The sequence below is a fragment of the Pleurodeles waltl genome, chromosome 3_1 (genome assembly GCF_031143425.1).
Source record: "Pleurodeles waltl isolate 20211129_DDA chromosome 3_1, aPleWal1.hap1.20221129, whole genome shotgun sequence".
Classification (NCBI taxonomy): Eukaryota; Metazoa; Chordata; class Amphibia; order Caudata; family Salamandridae; genus Pleurodeles; species Pleurodeles waltl.
Window position 1 is genome coordinate 1589944460 of NC_090440.1, and position 20673 is coordinate 1589965132.

Here is a 20673-nt window from a genome sequence, read left to right on the forward strand (position 1 = left end):
TGTAGGTGGTGTACTAAATGCAGTATTGTGTGTGAAATTGTCCTTAGATTTGAGCACAATGATATTTGTGTTGTCATATGTCTAATTTTCTTTTTTCTTTTTTAGTGGGATATCATTGGTGGTTGCTGTGTCTGTGCAGAGTAGTTGCTGGTGAGTAGCTTTTTCAGGCAAGTGAGTGGTATCGTTTTTTAGTACATAACTCTTTGTGATAAAGCTACACTTTGCTTATTACTTATTTTAGTGCTAGTTGTTGTTGGCAGTCCATTTGTTGTTAGTGAGGATCATGGCTAGCCACAGAGTGACCGCTCAGCAGGTTGTTGGCATGCTCTTTGAGTCGTCTTCAGACCATGATTATGAGACTGACTCTGCATCTGAGGCAGAGGAGGAAGTGAGAGATTCTGGAAGTGAGTTTTCTGTCCGAGAGTATTCTTCTGATGAGGAAACTACTCTCAGTGCAGATGAAGGGCCTGTTGTAGAAGAGGACATTGATGTGCTAAGAGTGCAGCAGCCTGGGGCTGAAGGGTTTCCCAATAGAAGACCTGACACCTGGATTGCCCCAAACATGGAGCAGCCACAGTTACCTGCATTTACTGGTCTCCCAGGGTGTAGAGTCAATACGGAAAACTTTTTGCCTGTCCATTTCTTTCACTTGTTTATGGACGATGTATTTTTGGAAGAGATTGAGAAGCAGACTAATTTGTATGCAGAGCAATATTTGCGGGACAACGCTGCCAGACATAAGCCTCAGTCTAGAGCTACTCAGTGGGTTCCCACATATCTGGAAGAGATGAAAAAGTTTTTAGGTTTAACTTTTTTGATGGGGTTGATCAGGAAGCCGTCACTGGCTTCTTATTGGTCTACTAGTCCCTTGATGGCAACGGCTATATTTCCTGCAACTATGACACGTAATTGCTATTTGCTTCTTCTTCGTATGCTGCATTTTGTAGACAATGCTTTAGCCTTGCCACAAGATCACCCTGATTGTGACCGTCTTTTTAAGATTAGGCCTGTCCTTGATCATTTTGTAGATCGGTTTTCAGAGGTCTATGTTCCAGGCAAAAAGATAAATGTGGACAAGTCTTGGATCCTTTTCAAGGGGCGTTTAGTTTTTAAGCAGTACATTCCTAGTAAGAGGGCACGGTATGGGATTAAATTGTATATGCTGTCAGAAAGTAGTACAGGATATGTGTATAATTTCTGGGTCTACACTGGTAGGGATTCAAGTATTGACCCTCCTGGTTGTCCGGCCACTTTTGGAGTTAGCGAAAAAATTGTGTGGGAACTTGGTAGATAACTGTTTAACAAAAGTCACCATTTGTACGTAGATAATTTCTACACTGGAGTGCAGTTGTTCAAGGAGTTGTTTAGAGTGGACACTGTTGCTTGTGGCACAATCCGTTCTAACCGGAAAGGCTGTCAAAGGGAGCTTGTCTGTAAAAAACTTGAGAGGGGACAGTGCAGATCCTAGCGGAATAATGAGCGGCTAGCTCTGAAATTTTCAGACAGGAGGGATGTGTACATGGTATCTACCATCCATGATGAGAGTACTTCCCCTGTGACTGTTTAGGGTCAGGTTGCGGAAGTGCGCAAACCTGCGTGCATTTTGGACTACAATAGGCACATGGGTGGTGTTGATAGAGTAGATCAGAGGTTGGAACCTTACACTGCTCTTCGTAAGTCTTACGTGTGGTATAAAAAGTTGGCCCTACATTTATTTCATTTGGCAACTCTTAATGCTTTTATTGTGTTCAAGGATTGTTCACCTGAGTCAAGGATGACATTTGTAAAATTTCAGGAGTCAGTGATAGAAAGCCTTATTGTGGTGGAACAGGCAAGAGTTCCTAGAGTAGAAGTGATGGAGGATGTGGCTAGATTGAAAGATCAGCACTCTCCAGATCACATTCCTCCCACTCCCAAAAAAGACTTGCCCACAAAGAAATGTAGAGTATGTGCCCAGAGATCAATCCAGAGGGAGAGCCGGATGTACTGCCCCGAATGCCCTTCAAAGCCTGGGCTGTGTGTGCCCGCCTGTTTTAGAAGTTACCACACAAGGAAAAACGTTTGGGAAATACCGTGAGCGTAAACTGCCTATTTTATATTTTCATATGTTCGGTTTCACAGTTGGCATTACTGTCATGTATTTAGTTAGAGCTTTTGTGTTTGTAGTTTTGTACTTATTTTATAATTAGTTAGTGTTTTTTGTTGTTGTTTATAAACAAAAACAAAAGTGATGGCGGTGTGCGTGGCGCTTGGCTGGCGGTGTGCGTGGGGTGGCGCTTGGCTGGCGGCATGGGTGGGGTGGCGCTTGGCTGGCGGGTTGCGTGGGGTGGCGCTTGGCTGGCGGTATGGGTGGGTTGCCGCTGGGCTGGCGGTGTGCTTCGGGTGGCGCTTGTCTGGCGGTGTGCTTGGGGTGGCGCTTGGCTGGCGGTATGGGTGGGGTGGCGCTTGGCTGGCGGTGTGCTTGGGGTGGTGCTTGGCTGGCGGTGTGCTTGGGGTGGTGCTTGGCTGGCGTTATGGGTGGGGTGGCGCTTGGCTGGTGGTATGCTTGGGGTGGCGCTGGGTTGACGGTATGGGTGGGGTGGCGCTTGGCTAGCGGTGCCAGCCAAACACCACTCCACACACTCATCAGCTGGTGTGATTGCTGTATCAGGCATGTGGGCGTATGAAAGTGATGGGCCCTTGACTGGCGCTGTCTGTCGATGCAAGTGTTGTAATGTGCTGGGCCCGTGGCTGGCGGCATAAATGGTCCAGTGCATGTCATGTATGAAAGGTGTGTGAATGGACTGTAAAGTGGTTGATGCCTTGCCGTGGCTTTACAGCTCACGAGCTGTGAGTCATTGGTTCAGTTTATTGGCCTTTCAGTTATTACCAGTGCATTTCACTTTTGTGAAATCTCTTGTTAATAAAATTTGATCTACTGAAACACCACTCACCCTTGTGCCAAATCCAACCAGTATGTGTGGTACAAATGACAAAACCTGCTCCGCTGTAATCAGGCGTTGCAGGACACTTGAGACATGCTAGGTGTCTCAGGTGGGACCCCGATGATGAAGCATGCCACCAACTTGGTTGGTGGGTGAGGGGTCTTTTTCACATAACCTAAGTGCGTTTCTTTTCACAATTTTAGTGTTTGGCACATCACAGACATATGTGGACACATCAAAATGTATATTACAAAACTACCTGTGTTTGGGGGCACCTATGTTTTTGGTCCTGGGTGCGGCCATCATCTAGGGAAACCTACCAAACCCAGACATTTTTTTAAAACTAGACATCCCAAGGAGTCCAGGGAGGTGTGGCTTGCGTGGATCCCCCAACATTTTCTTACCCAGACTCCTCTGCAAACCTCAAAAATTGCTTTAAAAAGCATATTTTCCTGACTTTGATTTGTACGATCACCGCTCCAGCACAAAATTCCTACTACCCAGCATTTCCCTCAGTCTCCCAAGTAAAATGACACCTCACTTGTGTGGGTCCCCAAAGCAGAGTCAGCCTAAAGATGTATAAAAGAAGAATATGTCCTTATCAACTCGCTGTGCTATCCCCGCTATCTCTACAAGTTTTTGGCCTTATTCTGTTGCAGGCACCTGGCCCACCCACACAAGTGAGGTATCATTTTTATCAGGAGACTTGGGGGAATGCTGGGTGGAAGGAAATTTGTGGCTCCTCTCAGATTCCAGAACTTTCTGTCACCGAAATGTGAGGAAAATGTGTTTTTTAAGCCTTTGCAAAGGATTCTGGGTAACAGAATCTGGTCAGAGCCCCACATGTCACCCCATTTTGGATTCCCCTAGTTCTCTAGTTTTCAAACATGCACAGGTTTGGTAGGTTTCCATAGGTGCCGGCTGAGCTAGAGGCCAAAATCTACAGGTAGACACTTTGCAAAAAACACCTCTGTTTTCTGTCAAAAAATGGGATGTATCCACGTTGTGTTTTGGGGCATTTCCTGTCGCGGGCGCTAGGCCTACCCACACAAGTAAGGTATCATTTTTATAGGGAGACTTGGGGGAACGCTGGGTGGAGGAAATTTGTAGCTCCTCTCAGATTCCAGAACTTTCTGTCACCGAAATGTGAGGAAAATTAGTTTTTTTTAGCCAAATTTTGAGGTTTGCAAAGGATTCTGGGTAACAGAACCTGGTCACAGCCCCACAAGTCAACCCATCTTGGATTACCCTAGGTCTCTAGTTTTCAAAAATGCACAGGTTTGGTAGGTTTCCCCAGGTGTCGGCTGAGCTAGAGGCCAAAATCCACAGGTAGGCACTTTGCAAAAAACACCTCTGTTTTCTGTCAAAAAATGGGATGTGTCCACGTTGTGTTTTGGGGCATTTCCTGTTGCGGGTGCTAGGCCTACCCACACAAGTGAGGTATCATTTTTATCGGGAGACTTGGGGGAACATAGAATAGCAAAACAAATGTTATTGCCCCTTGTCTTTCTCTACATTTTTTCCTTCCAATTATAAGAGAGTGTGTAAAAAAGACTTCTATTTGAGAAATGCCCTGTAATTCACATGCTAGTATGGGCATCCCGGAATTCAGAGATGTGCAAATAACCACTGCTCCTCAACACCTTATCTTGTGCTCATTGTGGAAATACAAAGGTTTTCTTGATAGCTATTTTTCACTCTTTATATTTCAGCAAATCAATTGCTGTATACCCAGTATAGAATGAAAACACACTGCAGGGTGCAGCTCATTTATCAGCTCTGGGTACCTAGGGTTCTTGATGAACCTACAGACCCTATATATCCCAGCAACCAGAAGAGTCCAGCAGACATAATGGTATATTGCTTTCAAAAATCTGACATTGCAGGAAAAAGTTACTGAGTAAAACGTAGAGAAAAAGTGCTGTTTTTTTCACCTCAATTTCAATATTTATTTTGTTCAGTTGTTATTTTCTGTAGGAAACCCTTGTAGGATCTACACAAATTACCCCTTGCTGAATTCAGAATTTTGTCTACTTTTCCGAAATGTTTAGGTTTCTGGGATCCAGCATTGGTTTCACACCCATTTCTGTCACTGACTGGAAGTAGGCTGAAAGCACAAAAAATCGTAAAAATGGGGTATGTCCCAGTAAAATGCCAAAATTATGTTGAAAAATTGGGTTTTCTGATTCAAGTCTGCCTGTTCCTGAAAGCTGGGAAGCTGGTGATTTTAGCACCACAAACCCTTTGTTGATGCCATTTTCAGGGAAAAAAACCACGAGCCTTCTTCTGCAGCCCTTTTTTCCCATTTTAAAAAGAAAACACATTTTTCACTATATTTTGGCTAATTTCTTGGCCTCCTTCAGGGGAACCCACAAAGTCTGGGTACCTCTAGAATCCCTAGGATGTTGGAAAAAAAAAGGATGCAAATTTGGCTTGGCTAGCTTATGTGGACAAAAGGTTATGAGGGCCTAAGCCCGAACTGCCCCAAATAGCCAAAAAAAAGGGCTGGCACAGGAGGTGGAAAAGGCCTAGCAGCGAAGGGGTTAAGATAGATGCCGGTAATCTCCTTAGTCTCTTTAGGCAGTTGTGCTTGTTTTTTTAAAAATCAGTATTACTCACTGATCCAAGATGGCTGCTATGTTTCTGAATGCGATTGCTTCCAGACATGCTCTCTGGAATCCAACAACGATAGTGCTAATGAACAATCTAAACCAGCTGGCATTGAACTCTGTAACTACCCACCGGATGAAGGCGCAGAGAAGATGAAGTACTGTGCTTTAGCTGGTGAATTCCCATCAAATATTAACTCCAGGTGCAGCTAGCGGTGACACATGTTAGGTTTGACTTGACTGAGGTGATGGGCTACGACGGGTTGCCACGTATGGTAAGTAGATAGGAACATCAGTGTGATTTAACAAGATTTTCTTTATAAATATAAGAGGAAACTTCACCTTAATTTGCTCCAAGATGAACCCTTCTCCAACTGACATTTCAGCCCCTCATAACGTTCTAGCTCCTCATAATGTTCGAAAGAATGCTCGTAGTGGAGCATTCCACTACAGAATCTTTAACAGAGAAGAAACTAGTAAACAGCATGTGCTTTACAGTTTTAATGTTAATGTTTACACATATGCACTGCAGAATGTTTCTAGGATTTTCTCCTCCACCACTCTTGGTTGGATTCCACAGAGTTTGTACTATGGCTTGTTGTAAAATGGCTACCCTGCCTGGACTGGGGCAGATCCACAAAGCATAGCCTATGGCAAGTTCTCCAATGCCCACTACTATGGTCTAAGCTCTTTCACAACTGAGAAGTTTTCTCAATAACATTTTATGGCAGGCTGATTGATGGTTGCTCATTTTATTCCAAGCCATGCTTGGGAAGAAGAGAAGATCACAGAGAAGAGCACATACTGTTGCTGTTGTATACTGCCCACTCCAATGTGTTTCTCTCTGCTAACTCATTTATTGGGACTTCGGCAAATATTATATCTGATCCTTTAATGGTTGCTTCTCTGTTGCTCCCCAGTGAAGCCATCAAATATTTACAATGGCTGGTTGCTTAATGTCCATTCCTATAGGTTGTTTTTCTGCTGCTCCTGTGTGGACTTTGAACTATAACTATAGTTGATTCAAGATTACACCTCCCAAGACTAGTGGCCATCATCTCTGGGAACCTTCCTTATCCCATTTTCAATGTGGTTTAACCTACACACAGACAACCACAAAGGTGGAATGGATCCTCATGCATGACTGTGTCTGTCTTTCTGTGAACACATACCAAATACTTCCTGCACAGGCCAGTCTGCACAACCACACTTATATCAATCCATAGATTTGTTTTCAATTGTTAAGCATCTAATTTCTATTTTATTTTGCATTCATGCATAGGTAAGGCACCAGAATCGGATGGGGGCCCAACTCTGGTCTTCAATAACAACAAAACCCACCCTATATAGTCCACAGGAGAGACACAGACTTCTTCCTCCACAGCACTCACAATGAGCAATTTGTTGTCATCCCGCAAATTCCTTTCAGACCCTAGTCAGGTGCTTGAAGCATTATGTAAATGTAAATACGATACAATACAATTATATTTGGTCATTTTCTTTGGCAGAAAGATTTTGTGCTGGGGTTTTCTGTTCGTTTTCCTGGGAGTATGCACTTTTCGCAATAAAGGTCAATAGGAATCATTGATGCAGGGGTTAAACACTTTGAAAGTGAATTTTCGAACTCAAGGTTGTATACCTTTTTGACAACGCTCTTCATGGACAGGCAAACTCTTATTTCCTATTCCCTATGTGGAAAGTACTTTGAAGCAACCTTTGGGCAGTTCTACATCAGTACAGAGCAATGAGTTATGATTAAATGAATGGATAAATGAACATCTGCAACCGGATGGGAAGACAGCTTTGTTCATTGCGTGCTTGGTGGACTGTGCAAAGCTGTTTCACCATTATAACACCACACTTGTGGTGTCAGCCCTTTTCTTTAATTGGATGCCAATCACAGCCTAACATCCCTTCCAGGTTCTTCCTTCTGCTGCTGCTGATGGCTCTTTTGACAATGGCCTCAATATGTACCAGAAAAATATATGATGGGGAGAGTCTCAAAGAAAGTTAAGGATGGGTTAATTATAGCCACAGTTCAGACAAAGACAAGCAAAATGTACGGCTGTGCTTATGAAATGCTGCAATGTTACAACGCACACTGGGGTATTGTTTGCCTGAAACAGTGGCTATCAGGCAGAGCCTTGAAACTAGATCAGTTGAGGCACCACAGCTTGGCCCCACTGTTGGGTTCAATTCACACTGGAAAACACATGGAATTGAAGTATTTCATTTAAATTTCAAAATAGCACTTCTCAGTATATAGATAAAATCCTCAATGAATCAGTAATATTTGCATACCCTATATTTTATTTGATTACCTTGCTTTTCCATTCCTATTTCCAGTCTATGAGACCCTGAATGCAGCTAGAGTAGCACTTAATTTGTGACGGTGTTAGCTAGAGGCCAACCCCGGAACCTATTCACAGTGCCAGGTCTCAGGACCCTGTGTGTGCCCTTTCAATAAAGTGATGGCATTTTTCAGACAATGCTGTATGTGTACTAATGAAGAACGTTTGTTTCCTCAGATGCTATAAGCACAAGTCCCAAGCTAAAGTATGTTGCATGAAGCATCAGGTACCACTGTGGCGTCACTTAACACAAAATCATTATGTCCTGGTTAGGTTATGTCACAGGAATTGACCTATCGCATCCCTAATTGGGTGGTGACTGCATGCCCCTAAAGAAGGAGAGTGGGAGAGTGTCACACCCACACCCTATCCACACCCATCAAATTGGGTGATTTGAGTTATTGGGTTAGCTTGGGCGGGCAGCTTTGATCTGGCAGAGGGGTTGCGCAGAGCCCCTCTCTATCATTTCTGCCAAGTCTGGATTCTGCCTACTCACAGACCATGTACTCCTTAGCCTCCTTCCTGAGCCTGGTGGGTCTGGAGTCAGGAGCTGAAGCATCTGCCTGTCTCTGGCCCACACCATGCCTGGTGGGAAGTAGCAAAGGGGTGTGGGGACAGTTGAAGTGACAGTTTGGCAAATTGGAGGCAAGCGTGAAGGCAGCACCATCCTGTTCTCGAACGCTGCAGGTATCAGCTGACTGTGATCAGATAAGTATTCGAAGTTCAGGAACTCTTCGTGGCTGTGTAGCAAACAACTCTATTTGGTGCTCATAGTGACAGCCAACTAGAGACCTTGACCATCCAATAGGTTCATTCCGGTAGACCCGTTTAGCTCCCTTGCCACATCCAGGGCTGAGATGGCAAGACTGATATGAGAGGTGGTGTCCTGAAAGGGAACAAAACTGTGCTGCATTGGTCCTATCAATGAGGTGATAACAGCAGCAAGTCGATTCATCAGGGCCCGAGGATTTTAAAGTCACAATTTATGAGGGAGATGGGGCAATAAGAGTCACAGTTTAAAGGGTCCTTGATATTTTATCAGAAATATAGAGATATATGTTCTCTCCAGGATGGCGAAGTTGATGGTAAGAAAGCAGTAGAGTTTACAAACTGAATCAAAAGAGGAGACAAGAAATTATTATACTGTTTATAGAACTCAGTTGAAATAGAGTCCAGTCCTGCTGTGTTGCAATTCGCCAACTGCATAATAGCCCTTTCAATCTCTTCCCTGGTTATTATGCCATCCAATGCAGCTTTTTGCCCATCTTAGAGCTGGCTCACTCTTAAAGTCTTCAGATAGAAGTTGATCATGTCCTGGGTGGTGACACATTCTTCCATTTATAGTTCTGAAATAAAACTGATGGAATACAGCCAGTATTTCAGGACTGCTTGTAACCACCTGACATACAAAATACCTAATGCCTGAATCCAATTGCTATTACTTTTCTTCTTCGATTTGAAGGCTAGTACTTGCCCCATCTCTTCACTATTTTCAAAGCACAATAAATTCATTGCTCGGTATTTAGAGCATGCCCTGTCCCATATTCTTTACTTACATCTGCAACTTAGTCAATTGCTGAAAAACCTTAGAGTTCTCCAGAAGATTAGGAAACCTTTGACAAGAGGAATAGTCTAGCTCAAGTTGGACAAGCCTGCCAGAACATTCAACAGGGTCTCCTGGCAGTAGCCGTGGGCGAGCATGTCAGAGCTGGGACTATGGTCGGGCTTTCTCACCAGGAGGAAGTCATTATACTCATCTCTGATGGACAGGGTATCATATATAGGAATGCTCTCTGAGTCTATTCAGATAGGTCAGGGAAACAGGCAAGGTTGCCATCTTTCTCCATTATTATTTGCACTATACGTGGAACCCTATATTTGTGTATTAAAGATGACAACCTCAGTTCCACCACTGAGGCTGCACAACTTTGAGACAAAGGTTCTGGCTTATGCCAATGATATTGCTATACTTACGTCATCCCTGGTAACTGCACTGCCAGCAATTTAGGTTGCAGCTAGGGTTTTTGGGCAGGCTTGGGTCTATAATTGAAATGTCGACAAGACAAAGGTCATCATCAGTAAAGAGTCTAAGATCCCTGAGCTACAAAACGCTATACAAAGAATCCCTCTCTTTGTTAGAAAGTGGGAAAGGCTTCATCTTGGTCAGATTGGGAGATGGAACATTTTTTAGATGATCATTCTTTCACATTATTTATTTTCATTTAGGTGTATCTCTTTGTATTTGTATAAAAGCTCTTTTAAGAAAATTAAAGGTAGCAGGCAAAAACTAATTTGGGCCCATAAAAAACTTGTTGTGCCATTCGCTACCTTCAACTGCCCACAGGCATAGGGGCTTTGCACTCCCACTACTGTGGAATTACTATCTCGCTGCACTTATGCTTCGGTTTTCCACAGTTGTGGGGCTCGGTGTATGAGAGTTGGCAATCCTATTCCCTGAATATCAGACCTTCTCAATGTAGGAGGCTGGCCTGGTTTGTAGTGGATACCTAAGGTACTTACACCTTATAACAGGTCCAGTTATCCCTTATTAGTGAAATGTAGGCAGTGTCTAGAAGCCAGGCTCTCTAGGGGTAGTGTGGATGAGTAGCCAAGGCCTAACTAGGAGACATGGAAACCTCATACAGTACCACTGTAGTCACACAGTACTCACACACATGAATGAAAATACTCACTGTTACAAAAATAAAGGTACTTTATTTTGGTGACACAAATGCCAAAAATACCATAGAGACTATGCTCCCTTAGGAGGTCAGTAATACACAAATTACATACACTCGTATGCAGAACTAACTGTAAAAACAGCTAGAAAATAGTGCAAATAGTGAAAATCACAATAGTTAGAAATGGGCCTGGGGGAACACAAACCATATAATAAGAAAGTGGAATGCAAAAGTCTGTTTTCCACCTAGGCAAGTGTAGTGAGTAGAGGGGCACTGGGAGTATTAGAAAACACCAAAGGTGAGTAATAGAACCCACCCAGAGCCCAGGAAAGCAGGAGTAAATCACAGTAACTTTCCTAGAACACACAAGTACACGAGAAAGAAGATTATGCAAGAACCAGAAGAGACTGCAAGACACCAACAATCGATTCCTGGATCTGAAGACCTGTGGAAGAAGGAGACCAAGTCCAAGAAGAACACACAGAAGAGTCCACGGAGAACAGGAGCCCCTGCTAACCCGGATGAAGGTGCAAAAGAAGAACCACCGGTGAAAAAGAACAGTCAGTACTGCACCCAAGAAGATGGATGTGGGTTCCTGGTTGATACAGAAGATGTCCCACACCGGATGGATGATTTCAGTCTGGTTTACATCACTGGATTCGCTTGGCACATGCAAAGCGTGCGGTTAGCAGAAAATGGCGTTGCCCAGGACGAGGAGGGACCTGGTGGACTCTACCCAGAAGAGGATGTCTGAGGAGGCTCTCAGCAACTCAGAGAGCCCTCAGAAGACCAATCAGCGTGCATAGGAGTCCCACAGCATAGGAAAAATACGGTGCAAAAGGAAGCCCATGCAGCACTGCAACAAACGCCGCTGGAGAACCACGCAGGAAGCTTTGCATTACAGGAAGGAGTGCTGGGGGCCGGAGTTGCATGGTGCATGAAGAACTTCGTGGAAGGATGCCAACAAGCCTTGGCAAAACACACAGTGCACGGTGGTACTGTCTTGCATGTGGAGGCAAGCTCTCACCTCCACCAAAGTTGGGTAGTTGGACATCAGGACCGTCGGGACCACTTCAGTCCACAACCCATGATGCACAGCACACGCAGCTCATCAGGAGAGGGGTCCCACCCAACCGGTCGTCATTGCAGAGAGGTGCCTGCTGAAGCAGGGGAGTGACTCTTTCATTCCAAGGGAGATTCCTTCATTCTTCTGGTGCAGGCTGAAGACAGGCTGTCCTCTGAAGATGCACAATGGGAAAACAGTTGCAGTTTCTGCCAGGAGCTGAAGATACAATGTTGCAGAAGCTGTCTTTGCTTCTTTGTTGCAGTTGGTAGAGTTCCTGGAGGGTCCAGATGCAGTTTCTTCGGTAAGAAGGTGAAGTAAAGGATGCCGAGGATTCCTGCTGGAGTCTTGCAATCCGAATCTGAAGAACCACCCAGGAGAGAGACTCTCAGTAGTCGTGAAAGGGGGATTGGTCAGCTAAACAGGTAACCACCTACCAGGGGAGGGCTCTGACATCACCTGCTGGCACTCGCCACTCAGATGCTCCCAGAGTGCCCTGCCAACTTGAAATCGAAGATGGCAAAAAACAGGGACCCTCTGGTGGAGCTCTGAGCACCACACCTGGGGTGGTGATGGACAGGGGAATTTTCACTCCCCTTTCCTTTGTCCAGTTTCAAGCCGGAGCAGGGACTGGGGGTCCTTGAACCGGTGTAGACTGGATTATGCAAGGAGGGCACCATCTGTGCCCTTCAAAGCATTTCCAGTGGCTTGGGGAGGCTACCCCTCCCAAGCCTGTAACACCTATTTCCAAAGGGAGAGGGTGTAACACCCCTCTCCCAAAGGAAATCCTTTGTTCTGCCTTCCTGGGCTTGCGCTGCTCAAGCAACAGGAGGGAAGAAACCTGTCTGAGATGTGGCAGCAACTGGGGCTGACTGGAAAACCTGAGAAAGATGGAATGGCAATACTGTGAGTCCTCTAGAGAGCCCCCAGAGTGCATGGAATCATACAACTAATGCTTGCAAAAGCATTGGGGTATGATTCCAACATGTTTGATACCAAACATGCCTATGTTTGGAGGTACCATTATGTAGCTGGACATAGGTAGCGACCTATGTCCAGTACACACGTCCTGGAGGTTGTGGGGCCACCTCTGCTAGCACAGGGGTGCCCTCACACACAGGTACTCTGCATCCTGCCCTCAGGGCTGGAGGGCCTGCTATAGGGGTGACTTATAAGTGACCTGGTGCAGTGTAAATGACAGTGAAAGGGTGCATGCCATTTCACACAGGCTGCAATGGCAGTCCTGCAGAAACCTTTGCATGGGCTCCCTATGGGTGGTAAAAGATATGCTGCAGCCCATAGGGATCCCCGGGAACCCCAATGTCCTTGGTACCTAGGTACCATATTCTAGGGACTTAAATGGGGGCACCAGTATGCCAATTGTGGATGAAATATGGTTTTAACAGTATCCAACAACCATTTTATAGGGAGTGCGCATAATATTGGGGTCCTGAATAGCAGGATCCCAGTAGACACAGTCAAGCACACTGACATCAGGCAGAAAATGGGGGTAACCATGACAAAAATAGGGTACTTTCTTACACTCAATAACAGCTAAGCCAAAGCATGAATTGGTTGATACTGTCTACTTAACACACATGTGGGTTAATATATCATCAGTCTACCAGAAGGTCTGGTAGGCTATCCGATCCACAAGTACCCTGGTTTCACTAATCATTGGGGAACAAACCTAGCCTTCCACCTTCATTTCAAAATACATTCCTTAGACGTTGGGGTATAGCTAAAATCCATTATTTGGGTCAATTCTTTAGGAACTGAACTTTTCAATCTCTTCAGGATCTGACTAATTATTATAGGCACCCCTACAATGGGACGTTCTGCTACTTGCAATAAACAGAAATTGTACAGTGACTTCCTGATAGTGATACTAGTTTGAATCACAATGAATTTCTTGAATGTTTTATTAAGATTACGAAGGGTGTTTTATACATACCTATGTGATCCTGGGGCATCAGGGGAATCTGGGTAATAAATATGAGGTACTTTCTGCTAAGTGGTCCCGTCACTTGCAGGGCAATGTCTCTGTGTCTGAGAACTAGTATACCAACATATTGGCTCAGAGCATTCTTAGGGGCATATTTATACTTTTTGATGCAAAACTGCGCTAACGCAGTTTTGCATCAAAAAGTATAGCGTTGGCTTGCGCCATTCTACAGTGTGAGCTGGGCGCCATATCTAAGGAATGGCGCAAGCCGATGCTAAGCTTGGGCTAGCGTCACCAAAAAAGACACTAACCGGGTGGGGGTGGTGGTATGGAAAAAGGCGGTTGTGCAACAGAAAATGACAGTAACCAGCCTACCGAAATTTCCTGACACGCAACCACCCAAAAATTACTCCTCTCACAATAAAGATAGGAGTCACGCCCACCACCCCAATGGTCAGCACAGGGGACCAGTGTCCCCTGGGCATGGCCCTAAAACCCAGTACCAGGCAGGGGGCCCCATGTAAGAGCCCCAAATGCACTGTAATAAAACTTAAATAAATACTTACCTCACTCACCTGGGAAGTGGTCCTACTCTGGTGTCCCTCTGGTGTGGGTGTGGGTGATCCTGGGGCTTGGGGTGGGCACCTGTGGCCCATTCCATGGTGTTTGGCCATGAAAATGGGCCCACAGGTCACCTAATGCCTGGTCTGACCTAGGCATTAAATAATAGCGCTATGCAGGCTTAGTTCCATTATTTAGGTCCGCCTCCTACTTGTGCACCATTTTTGCACGGGGGATAAATATGGTGCTACGGGCTTAGAGTAATATTTTGGCCGGGAACGCCTACCTTGCATCTCATTGACGCAAGGTGGGCTCACGCATCCCAAAAATTACGCTAACTCCAAGATTTTGTCGCTAGATGTGTCTAGCGTCAAAATATAAATATGGTGTAAGTTTGCGCCGTTTTAGCGTAAAACAAATTACCCTATAATGGCGCAAACAGAGTATAAGTATGCCCCTAAATGCAATATTTAACTCTTAAATTTTCATAAATAGTGGGCAAAGTACCTATAGGTGCTAATGTAAATGTTACTGTACTGGGTTCCCGGCAGAGGGACAGGCACGTTTCAACAGAGGAATGTGCAACCACAGCCCAACCAGGAACGTTTCTGCCAAATTCAGACTCAGTCCTTGAGCGAAACTCCAGCTACAAACAACAGCCCAAATCAAGGGGAGGTTATAGATCTCCGTGCCAGTGGGTTTATAGCCAGTCATGCTGAGATTTACGGATACAAATCTGTTTCACATGGGTCTCAGGAATGCTGCAAGCATAGGCACTATTTTTGTATCATTTTCTCTGCATTCCTGTTATAACCTAGGCTTTAATTGCTGATTTTCTGTACTGTGGAAATTCACAATTCACAGTTCTTTTGCTCTTTCACTCGTGCCATATTTTACCAAATCAACATTTTTATTGGCAAGCAACTCCATAACAAATATAAGAAATCTTGGACACTGACCTGGATAACTTAAAAGTATGGATGAAGGGTGAGGTACACGTCCATCAAACTTCCCCATTTTCAGTAAATGAGTGGTGAATTTAAAGACTATCATTGAAAATTACATTTTGCTTTGCTATGCAGAAGATGGAACTAGAGAAAAGAAAACAAGCTTTTTGTGCCGCGCTGTCATATCGCTTGAAGGATGCTTCAGAGCCCTCAATTGGAAAGATGGTGACGTTTGTATTTTATTGTACTATAGACTATATATAGCTTTTTATACTCCAACCTAGGACATAAGTTGCTTCGATTTGCGGCCCATATGTACTAACACATTCTCCCATAGACACAGAATGGATAAAACCCTTTGGTACATCTGGCCCTGCATTCGGTTTTTCAGTGACCTCTCATAATGCATGTTTGACAGGGTGTTGCGTGCAGTTTGACCTAAATGGTGGTTGTGCGGCCAGGAGGTGAATCTCAAAGATGTGCTTAAAAAAAGATGCATGGAACATCATGCCATATAATAGGAGGTGTTGCAGAGCGTCAGAAAATAGAACCTGGCACATGTACCTAACATTCTAGGAGCAGTCAAAACTCTAAATGTAGAAAGAGGTGATATGGCTTGGGTTAATAGTTTGCATATAATAGCTGTCCAATACAAATACTAACAAATCATGATTATCTTTACATTTTTAGATGGGTTTTATTTCCGCTATGGTGACTGACTGATATGAATATATATTGAAAGACAGAGCAATATAGTTGTGTCAGGAATAAAATGAGGAATCTAAATGAAGAATTAAAATTAGGAATCTAAATTAAGAATCTGAGTGTGATATTGAGTGTTGATAATCCTATACGAGAAATTTTAAATAGTAGCTCGCATCTTAATATTTGTGGTGCCAAACCAACAGTTTGCGTGAAGCTCTCACAGTATTTGGGTTGATTTCCCATAAACACTGAATGAGTAGAAGCAAGAAAGCAATAAAAAAAATACACACATCCTTTATGACATTAACACTTACAATTTATCGTACAGCCTACTTTGGGAAATATGATATTACCTTCAGATCAAACAACCTGATAACTTTATGGTGTGAAGCTAAGAGTTTGTGAAATAGTGTTTGAAGGTTTGAAGGATGTGGGTTTAGTTCCCCTGTATTAGGTACAGTTAACTAAAGTATGAAAATTACTGTATGAGAAAAATAACCACTTTTTAGACAATTCGTGGGATTAGCATTTATCTTGGAACCTACTCTTAAAGACGTCATAGTTTCTGCATAGGAAGTAATGTAGGAGAAAAGGTTTGATTGTCAATCTAATTTTGACATATTCATTTCATAATTAATATTCCACATTATAGGCTATTCATAATTAGATTAAAACAGAAAAAAATCTCAGTTAAGTGATTACCTGTCTGCACTCCGCCCGCATTGTTTGGTGCTCCAGGTGAGGCCTCAGGACATCAAATTATGCTTTTTAGTGCACACAGCTTACCACAGCATGGGTCTCTAAACTGAGCAGTTCCCTGTCCTCACTCCGCCTGCATTGTTTGCCCCTCCAGGCACTGAGGTGCGACTTCGTCCTCTAGGCACTGGGATGGGACTTCATCCCCCAGTGTGCAATGAGGCTAGGTGGGGCCTCAGGACATGAAATCACGCTCTTTAGCACAATAGGGCCCAGTGAATAGCTGGATGCAGTCCAGTCTATTCACTGGAGCTCTCGAGCCGGATGTAGACGGCCTAGGAGGGGATAGGCGGCTTGCTGGGCGGGGTTGGGACATAGGAAAAAGAATAAAAGGGGAGGCTGGGGAGGGCCTGGCCTCTTTCAGCGCCAGCATTCGTCACGCTGCACGGAGGTAGGCCTGGAGGGAAAGCATTTATCGGAGGCAGTCAGGCAAGTTGGGTAGCCACACACTGGTACCGCAACCATCGGGGGCGGGTTCTTTTATTTTTTCCACCGTTTAGGGAGCCGAAACCTGGTCTGCCGGTGCGCTTCAGTTTTTTTCATTTTGTGGGCCCCGCCGTGCGCACAGCGTGGCCGGGGAGCCCAATGTTGAAGCGGTCAAGGCCGCTTTAAGAGTTTTGGGGGCAGCAGGACGAACTTACCTACTGAGGCCCGGCGTCCTGGATGAAGCCAGGGTAGGCTTGACGCGCGCACCGCGTGACGTGGCGCGGGGCGTGGCAGCGGCGACGGCCACGTGTTTCTCCCCAAAAAAATCTATAAAAAAGGGGAAAAGAGGTCGGGGACGTGGCGCTGCCGCTCCTCTACCTTCAGTAATGGATCAAGACCCCAAAGGGGAGCCCCAGAAGGCCACAGGAAGTGAGGGCACACAGGAGGAGGCTGCAGGCCCCTCAGGGGGAGTAGTGAGAGGCCAGGAGGCCCCAAAAAACACTGGGCAGGGTGACAGGGGGCGCAGGGGGGACTGAGCAGCCCCTTGATCTGACCGGGGGGGTCACAGAGTCAGGGAACACCCAGGACCTGCCAGCCAGCATGGAGGACAGGGCAGTATTGGGGAAACAGGCAGGCAAGGCAGGGGTGGTTAAAGGAAGTACAGTAGGCAGGGCAGGCTGCCCAGGCAGGTTGAGAGAAGAGGGTCGGGCTGCGAGTTCTGGTTCCTCGCTACACAATAAAGGGGCAGGCCACCAACCATTTGCGGATTGGGCGGCTGTAGATATTGAAGCACGCATACTGGGACAACGACAGCTGGTGGAGGAGACTGAGCGTAGGTGGGAACAGTTATGTATTGCGAGAAGCGAGGCGGAGGGCAGGTCCAAGAAGGCGAAGAGGAAGGGTGGGGAGGCGGGAGGTTGCCCAGATGAAGGTCCTTGGCCAGAGAAGGGTAGCTGGGTATGGATCCCGCAGGAAGAGCAGGAGATCATGCAGGAGGCTGGTGCGGCCGGTGGGTATGGCAGCGTGGCGGCAGCACCTGGCACACATGGCCAGTCGCGGCGGAGAGAGACGATGCCTGCATCAGAGGCAGGCAGAAAGGTGGCGAAGCCAACAGGGTGGATTACGCCCCGGGACGTTGGTCCGAAGCAATAGAGGGGTCCCCGGCGGGAGCACAAGAAGGACACGGCTGGTTTGCGCCAGAGGGGGTTCAACCCAGGGACTGAGTACTGCATGGAGGAAGTATGTGGAGTAAATGAAGGTATGGGGATGAATGAAGAAGTGGTGCGTGAGCTCGATTACGAAGATGAGCTGGATGATTGGGAGGAAGGCGAGATTCAGGAAAAAGAGGTGAGCGGGGTCCAAGGGAAGGGGAAAGGGCGCAAGAGCGGCGTAACCCCCTCTGCGGTTTCTATTTTATAGGTGCCTACGTCGGGGCAAGGGCACGTGGTGTCACGCAAGAAAGGTGGCAGAGGCAAGATGGCGACAGACGTTGGAGCCATGGCTCGGGGCATACAAGGTAAAGGAGAATGGTGGGCACCATGGGAGGCCAAGAAGGGTCCAGGCTGCGCAACCCGATATAAATCTGTAGGGGTAGGGGATGACTCAGTGCACCCTCGCGGGGAGCAATGTGGCGAGCGGAGCAGGTAAAGGCACTAATCCAGTAGAGGCAATGAAGGAGGGGGACGAGATCAGAGGGGGTGAGAGTAGTAAGGAAGATGAGGACAAAGTGTTGGCAGGACACAAGAAGAGGTTACTTTACATGGGTCTTGCGATGCCTTTAGGGTCTCATGTGGCTGAAAAGACGAAGGCACGTATCTGGAAACACGAGTACATCGATGGTTTCAAGCTCTTGCACAGGGACATACAGGCAAAAGAGGGCTCGAAGGAGGAAGAATGGGAATTGGCACAGAGGCCTAGAGTTCCGATTACCATGGACGATTGGACTTCGGCTTTCCTCATTTCTGCCAGCATATATTTGTGAGAGATATCTCGACAGGGCAATTGCCATGTTTAAATACATGGTCATAATCAGGAAAGCTCAACTGCATTTTGGGGGGTTTGCTTGGTTAAACTACGACAAGGAGTTCCGAGCCAGAGTTAGCATTAACCCGGAGAAGCCTTGGGGAGATGTGGCATCCTGCCCAGGGAGGGGTGGGAGTACCTCAGAAAACCCAGGGAGTTACATCGGGAGCCTGATGGAATTTTAACAAGGGATTCTGCTCTAGGCACCCTTATAGGTTTAAGCACGAGTCTTCCAAATGTGGGGGAAAGCACCCAGTCACGCAGTGTTTCGCGCTCAATAGTCCCGCAGAGCAGTGGAGAGCGGCAAAGGGTAGAGGGAGCCAGGACGCTACTGCACCAAAGGGCACCTACTCCAATTAGGCTTGAGGCATTATTACATTGGCTGCGTCAGTACCCTGACACGGACACAGCGCGCAAATTGGAGTGGGGTTTTAGAGAGGTTTTCGAGTGGGTTACCAGGGACCGAGGCGGAAGAGATGGGCAGAGAACTTGCAGTCGGCAAAAGCCATGCTGGAGTTAGTGGCAGAGAAAATGCAGAAAGAGGTTTTGGAAGGCAGGATTGCGGGCCCCTTTTACGGGTGGCCATTGGAGAACCTAATGATTTCACCTTTGGGAGTTGTGCCAAAAAAGAGCAAAGGGGATTTTAGGCTGATACACCATTTGTCTTGGCCTGAGGGGGAATCGGTGAATGACTTCATTGCACCAGAAGATATCAAGGTGGTATACGCCACAGTGGATGATGTCATACGGATCATCTGGGGGTGTGGAAGGCGAGCAGAAATGGCCAAATGTGACATCAAAGCAGCTTTTCGGTTGCTCCCAATCCACCCGGAGGATTTCTCTTTGCTAGGAATGCAAATGGGGGGGCTATATATGTGGATAGAGTCCTTCCTCTGGGGTGTGCAATCTTGTGTGCCCTTTTCGAAGCCTTCAGTACTTTTTTGCAGTGGGTTTTTGTACAATGGAGTGGGCACCGGACGGTGTCACACTACCTGGATGATTTCCTTTTTGTGGGAACAGCGCAGTCAGGCTCTTGTGGCAGGGCTCTTAGTTTGTTCGAAATGATGGCTCAGGATTTTAGTGTACCTCTGGCGTCAGAGAAAACAGAGGGACCCAGTTGTGTTTTGACATTCTTGGGGATTGAATTAGACACAACGGTCTTCATGGCTCGTTTTCCAGCGGAAAAGGTGGGGAGATGCTGTCTTTCCTAAAGGAGGTCAGGGCAAGGCGAAAAATTTAACTTCGAGTGGCACAACAACTGCTGGGTTACCCAAATTTTGCATGTCGCGTTGTCCGTGGCAGCAGGACTTTTTGCAGACGCATAGGGTTATCAATGTCAGGGGCATCGCTCCCGCATCACAGGATAAGCTTGACGGTTGGTCTGCGTGAGGACATCAGAATTTGGGAAATCTTTCTGACACAGTTCAATGGGGTCTCCATGGCTTTTCGAGAGGAGGATACAGTGTGGCAGGTGAAGATCTTTTTGGATGCTGCCGGGGCAGTTGGTTTTGGTATTTTCTGGGATGGGTGCTGGTGTGCTGAGTCATGGCCTGTGCAATGGCTCAATCAAGGTAGGAGCATTGCTTTTTTGGAGTTTTTTCCGCTGCTGGTGGCGCTGGCAGTGTGGGGCACTGAATTGGCAAACAGGACAGTCATCTTTATTGTGGATAATTTGACAGTGGT